We start from the raw sequence: 7,093 nt of genomic DNA on the forward strand, positions 1-7,093 counted from the left end.
GAATCATTCACTTTGTCTCTTTGAGAAATGTTTTTAAATACAGAAAAATATAGAGAGTAATAAAATGAACACCTTGTCCTTACTTCCAAGGATTGAAGACTGTTACCATTTTTGTTATACTGTTTTGTTCTGTTTTAAATAAAAGAAGAAAAATATCACAGATGAATTTGATGCCCCTTTACCTCTCATTAGGCATTTCAGAGTGTTATGACCTATCTCCTCTCCTCCAAAAATATCACTGCCTTGATGTGTTTGTACTTTTTCAGTGCACTTTTTAGATTTTAGACACCTTAAATTACCTTTTATTTTCTATATGTTACCCAAATTGTATTACCTTAGCAATATAAGGTATTGCCTTACATGTGTTCAAATTTGTATAAACAATGTGCCATGACCATATCAATTTGTTTTCATTTAACAGTATTCATTTTATATCTTGTAACATGATTTTTGGTCTTCCCAGGTGATGCAATGGTAAAGTACGCCTGCCGGTGCAGGAGGCACAGAAAACTTCTGAGTTGGGATGAGCCCCTGGCATATGTGTGTGTGTGATCACTTGTGTTCAGCTCTTTGTGACCCCATGGACTGTAGTCTGCTAGGCTGCTGGGGTAGGAAATGGTAACCCATTCCAATATGGTTGCCTGGAAAATTCCATGGACAAAGGAGCCCCCTGGCAGGCTACAGTCCAGGGGGATGCAAAGAGTCAGACATGACAGAGTGACTGAGGACACACGCGATCTACTTTTGAGATGTATCCATATTGACACAGTGTACCAGTTAGTGATGCTTCTGGCCGAGAACAGTATAAAGTCCAACCAAGAGTTACTTCCCTGAAAGCTCAGTTGGTAAAGAATCTGCCTGCAATGCAGGAGACCCTGGTTTGATTCCTGGGTCGGGAAGATCCCTTGGAGAAGGGATAGGTTACCCACTCCAGTATTCTTGGGCTTTCCTTGTGGCTCAGCTGGTAAAGAATTCACCTGCGGTGTGGGAGACCTAGGTTCTGTCCCTGGGTTGGGAAGATCCCCTGGAGAAGGGAAAGGTTACCTACTCCTGTATTTGGCCTGGAGAATTCCATGGACTTTATAGTCCATGGGGTCGCAAAGAGTCAGACATGACTGAGCAACTTTCACTTTAAAAAAAGAGTCACTTAAACAAGGATTTTTTTCCCCACATAGCAAATACTCTAGAGGTAAAGAGCTGTTGGCATGTTTTCCATGGTTCAGTAATGTCAGGACCAGAACCTCTGTATTTCTCTTGGCATTTCCTTTCTTTTCTGATTGTATGCTGTGGGGAAAGGCAGTGCCAGCTACAGTTGTCTTCAAAATCCCCCAACAAACTTCCATTTATATTTCATTGATTTCATTAAAAAAATATTTATTTATTCATCTGACTGCGCCAGGTCTTAGTTGGGGCATGTGGGATCTAGTTCCCTGGCCAGGGGTTGAACCTAGGCTCCGTGCATTGGGAGCATAGAGTCTTAGCTACTGGATCACCAGTGAAGTCCTTATATTTCCTTAATCTTTATTATCCCAAGATCCAGGTGCAATGGAGTTTAGGGAGGGAGTGTTGAGCTTTTATATCTTCTACAGATGAGATGGCAAATGGAGACAGGAATTAGGAATGTTGATAAGTCAGTCAAATAATGTCTGACACACTATTCCTGAAAGAACATTCCTTTCAACTTCTATCACAATCATATGAGTACACCACATACTCTTATCTCTTCCATTTTTGATGGATGTTTTTTATTTTTGCTATTGCAAACAATGGTGCAATGAATATTCTTGCATTTGTCTTCCAAGTTTGTAAAATCTTTATCACCTTCATCAAACACAAAAATTGTTTTTTTTTAAACACAAAAATTGTTGTTTTAATTGCTAAATCATGTCCAACTCTTTGTGACCGCATGGACTGTAGCCCTCCAGGCTCCTCTGTCCATGGGATTTCCCAGGCAAGAATACTGGAGGGGGCTGCCATTTCCTTCTCCAGGGGATCTTCCTGACCCAGGGATCAAACCCATATCTCTTACACTGGCAGGTGAATTCTTTACTATATGGCCACCATGGAAGCCCACACACAAAAATTGGCTCTAATGAATAATATATTTTTGCTTAGCAAGGACTTTGAAACAAAAAGTTCAATATTTAACTTTTTTCCTCCTCTAGCATTACTTTCCTGAGGTATAAACTCGAAGTGAATGTACGAGTTTCTGAATGAAGGGTCTTGGGGTAATAGGAGTTTCTGGGAGTAGAAAGCCAGTAAACATATAAGTAATTTCCTGCTACACATAAATCAATAAAGTCTCAGTGTATAAAGACTGTAATTTGAATTAGTCCATAAGGAAAAACTAGGATATATCAGAAAGAAACAAAGCGAATCAGAAATCTCAGAACAGAACACATGGGATGAAACCAACACGGCAACATAGCAGAGTGCAGGTCGGTTCAGAGCCCAGACAGGCAAGACCGACCACACTGGGTACAGGCCATCCCCAGCTCCCTGCGGAAGAGCAACAGGAGATTTCTACTTCTGTCAATGGAGATTTTTCACGTTGCAAGTGAAGACAAATTCAAGAGAAACTGATTTCACTAAAAAGGGAAACTGAAGAGACCACTGGTGGGTCCAGGGATAGTCGTAACTTTATTCAAAGCTTGATGCAACAACTAATACTCAACACAGCCAGAAATAAATAAATATTTTTTTAAAAAACCCACAAAGTTCAAATACTGTCACCAGACCTAGCTCTCAGATCTTCTTCCTCTTAGTGTTAAGCTTCATCTTCAGATTGGTTCCCATTCAATCCCTGGTCGGGGAACTAAGATCCCACTTGTCCAGAAGCAATGAAGCCTGAGCGCTGCAACTAGAGAGTCTGTGTGCCACCACAAAAGGCCTCGCAAAGACGGAATAAAGATCCCAAGTACCGCAACTAAGACCTGATGCAGCCAAATAAATAAATATTTTAAAAAGTGTTGGAAGAGATTTCATTTTTATTGTTTACAATAGTTTATTGCAGTAAGTAAGCAGAGTAAGCTATGTTATTCTCATTACAAAGCCAGTCTCAGTCATTTTCTATGAATTCTTTGACTTCATCACCTCATTTTTCATGAAAGTTCTTCCAAGAATAATTACATAAGAGAAGCTCTTTCCACCATTTAACACCACTTACCTGATTAATGAGTGCTCTCCTCTGCCTCCAGAGACGACACTGATGCCCAGATGCCCACTGCACACTGAATCTTTGGGTTAGACTCTCATTCTGCTAGACATTTCTGCTCCCAGGTGTTGAGTCAATGCTGGTTCACAAACCTGCTTGTTCCAGTTGTTCTAGTTTAATTAAATGTTGCATAACATGATGAAATATGAGTGGAAGAAAAATAAAGTTCTCTCTATGAGAATTAAATGGAAAGCTTTATTAATAACAAAGGCAAATCAGTTTTAAAAAACTGTTGTGAATTAGGTGTGGGTGAGAGAGACACCTGGAAAAAGTGGATGGTGAGTTGGGTAAGTTATAAAACCCAGCAGAATTCTCCATCAAGAGCACACTGTACCAGTTTTGAAGGTCTCGTTCCACTTTAAAGAAGTCAAAACTGAAAGTCATAGGTGATACACTATTGATGTGGTCTATGGCAGAAGGAGGGGTGCTGAACCCCAAACAGTAGACTCATATTCAAAGTAAAGGTCTTAGCCCTACATCAAAAGACTGGCAGATGAATATATGGGAGTGTAAGTTAAAACATTTAAAGTACATATGTATGTGTGGCAAAAGCTACAAACCAAGCAGAGAGGTCAATGAGCAAGAGAAATGGAATTGAATTAGTAACTAACAGGTAAGAAGTAGATGGTTCGGGAAAGTAAGGAGGATGGAGCTCAGACTATAGGAAAGTAAGGTGAAAAAATAAAACCACTGAGAAAATGTAATCAAGAAGTTTGATAGAAATAAATCACTACTAACGATGATAAGAACTAACATTTATTGAGTGCTTATTGTACGCAGGTACTATCCTAGCATTTTCTATGCACTATTTTTCTTTTTTACACAACAATTTAGGAGATAGTACTAAGCAACTTGTGCCAGATTAAACCGGGAGAAAGTGAAACTGATTTTTCTGGTAAAGCACGTGCTGGAGGGGAAAAGCTCAGGATTTTTCTGATGATAGGATATTCCAGAAATAAAAATAAAAGGATTAAATCAAAAGCAAATTAGAAGTATTAAGTGTTCTTGCTAGTTGACCAGTATTCATTAAAAAATACAAGCTTCCTGGACATGCCTGGTGGCACAGTGGATAGGAATCCACCAGCCAACACAGGGGACGTGGGTTCCCACCGGGTGCTGGGAAGATTCCACATGCTGTGCAGCAGCTACGATCGATCGTGCACAACTGCTGAGCCCAAGCTCTAGAGGTCGAGAGCCACAGCTACTCAGCTCACACACCGCAACTACTGAAGCCCATGTGTCTAGAGCCTGTGCTCCACAGCAAGGCGAAGCCACCGAAAGAGAAGCCCGTGCACTTCAATCAAGAGTAGCCCCTGCTCATGCAACTAGAGAGAGCCTATGTGCAGCAACAAAGACCCAGTGCAACCAAAAATTACTAATAAAATAAAATAAAAAAGGCATTAAAAAAAAGATAGACAAGAAGGTCCTTCTGTATAGCAGAGGGAACTATATGCAATATCCTGTGATAAACCATAATGGAAAAGAATATGTGAAGAATATATATATATGTATATGTACTACTGAATCACTTTCCTGTGCAGTAGAAATTAACACAACACTGCAAATTAACTGTACTTCAATGAAATAAATTGTTAAAAAGTTTACCTTTAAAAATCAATTCTGAACTCCTTTCTAAGTTCCCTCAAGTCCCACAGACTGGACAGAAAAAGAAAATCTGGGCAAAAAAAAATTATGATATACCTTACAAGTTCTGCTCAACACAGAGGAGGCAGTGAGTATTCTAAAATGCTCTGTTCCTACCATAGCTCAGAATCCAAAATTATGATATTAGCACCTCTAAATAAATGAATTGCTTAATTTTTGCTAGTTTCTATCTTAGAGTGGTCTTCTATGATTTTGTCTCTAATTATGAAGGGCGCACTATTTGGAGGTTGAAACTTCCAACAGAAGCATAGTAAGCAGTTGTTCAGTCACTCAGTCATGTCTGACTCTTCCACACCGTGGACTGCAGCACACCTAGCTTCCCTGACCTTCACCATCTCCTGTAACTTGCTCAAACTCATGTCCAATGAGTCGGTGATACCATCCAACCATCTCATCCTCTGTTGTCCCCTTCTCCTCCTGCCTTCAGTCTTTCCCAGCATCAGGGTCTTTTCCAGTGAGTCAGTTCTTCACATCAGGTGGCCAAAGTATTGGAGTTTCAGCTTCAGCATCAGTCCTTCCCATGAATATTCAGGGTTGATTTCCTTTAGGATTGACTGTTAACTAAGACTAATAGCACACAGTACTTTAAGGGGAAAATAAAATGCATTCCTCAAAGTATTAAAACAAATAACTTTTGTTTAACTTTTCAGAAACTGATAAAATGGAACTTTTCATCAAGGAAAAACAGTAATCAATCCAAGAGGAGGCTATATCTCTTTAGAAGAAAAGCCTAAGTGTGTAAGTAGATCTGTCTAAAGTGAAAAGGTATGAATATTCTTTCCACACTAGTGACAGCAAAACCAGTTAGCTGCAGAAAACGTGACAGATTGAATTTCCATGGCTGATTAAGAACACATACAAGTTTGACACCTTTGGGACTATGGCAGACATGATTCTAATTTTGTGTCTCCTACCAATTTACATTTGCACATGATGAATGAGACAGATTAGATTGCTTATTTTGTTAAATGCTGAGTTGCAAAAACAACAGGGTCAGAGTAAAAGCAAGTTTAAGAATTTAACCTCTTGAGACACAGTATCTGATAACCCTAATTACAAAGGGTGACTCTGATAGGTGAGAAATGGACTATTACTTAGCCACAGGAAGAAACAACAGCAAATTGATTAGTGTGTCATTTTTCTTCTAAGATTAATTCTTACAGTATATGTTTGAAGATTTTAAACTCAGTCATTAAAAGTAAGATATGACTCCCAAGTCAACAAATTAGTAAGAATAGTGAACACTGAAATAGATCCAAGTATATGAAAGTATATTCCTGTTTAATAATGGGAATATCACTAACTGATATATCAAAAAATAAGGTCATTGCATAAAAGACATTGGGAAACATATCTATTTGAAAAAAATTCAAATCCAGTTCATGCCAAACTAATTTCAAATAAAGGTGAATGTAAAAACACGTGTTTTTTTTTTTTTTTCAACGTGCTGGACCTCAGTTTCGATGAGGAGACGGTAGTGAGTTCTCACTCATTTTGTTCAGATTTTCCAAGGAAGTAAAAACACATTTTAAAACACAAAAATACTAGAAGAAAGCATGAAATTTTAATTCCATCTAACTGATCTCAGAAGTGAAAAGGACATTTTAAGCACAAAACCACTGGAAATATAAAAAAGAAAAGCTCAAGGTGTCTTAGTATTTTCTATCCCATCTTTTATTCTAGCATTTAAAAAAATATTATTCCTTTACTGTTATGAACAATGCTTCTGCAGAAATCTTTATATGTGTACCTCTTGCAAAGATACTCTATGCTGAATTACTAGCAGTGGAACTTCTAGGTCAAAGCGTAGATGTACTTTAAATTTCTTTTGATATGGACTGAAACTAGAAATAAGCTAAAGGTTTATGAGAGTCTCCACATCTTTCCCACCCCTGCTTATTATCATCAATCTTAAAGGGATTTTGCCTGTCTGATAGGTAAAAAATTTCATTGTTTCTTCTTGCACTTTCACATTCCCCCCCCCCCCCTTAATTTAGCTCTTTAATCCACCTGCCATTTTATTTTAGAGCTGGCCTGAGTTAAGGGTTTCACCTTTTTTCCTCTTCAAAGGTGGTGAGTTGTCCCAACAAATGGATAGCCAGGTGTCCAAATATCAGTTAATGAATCATCAGGCCTTTATTCAACTGTTTGAAATGCCACATCCATTATATGTTCTTTCCACATGTATATATTGATCCTTTTCTGGACTCTGTG

General features: G+C 38.5%; 1 non-coding gene across 1 annotated transcript; it reads right to left on the reverse strand.

Annotated features, from left to right (window-relative positions):
- Positions 1-6,328: 6,328 nt before the first annotated feature.
- LOC136150411 (small nucleolar RNA SNORD116) lies at positions 6,329-6,424 on the reverse strand. Its single transcript, XR_010659838.1, has one exon. It is a non-coding gene; the product is annotated as a small nucleolar RNA SNORD116 (small nucleolar RNA).
- Positions 6,425-7,093: the final 669 nt, after the last annotated feature.

The sequence above is a fragment of the Muntiacus reevesi genome, chromosome 18 (genome assembly GCF_963930625.1).
Source record: "Muntiacus reevesi chromosome 18, mMunRee1.1, whole genome shotgun sequence".
Lineage (NCBI taxonomy): Eukaryota > Metazoa > Chordata > Mammalia > Artiodactyla > Cervidae > Muntiacus > Muntiacus reevesi.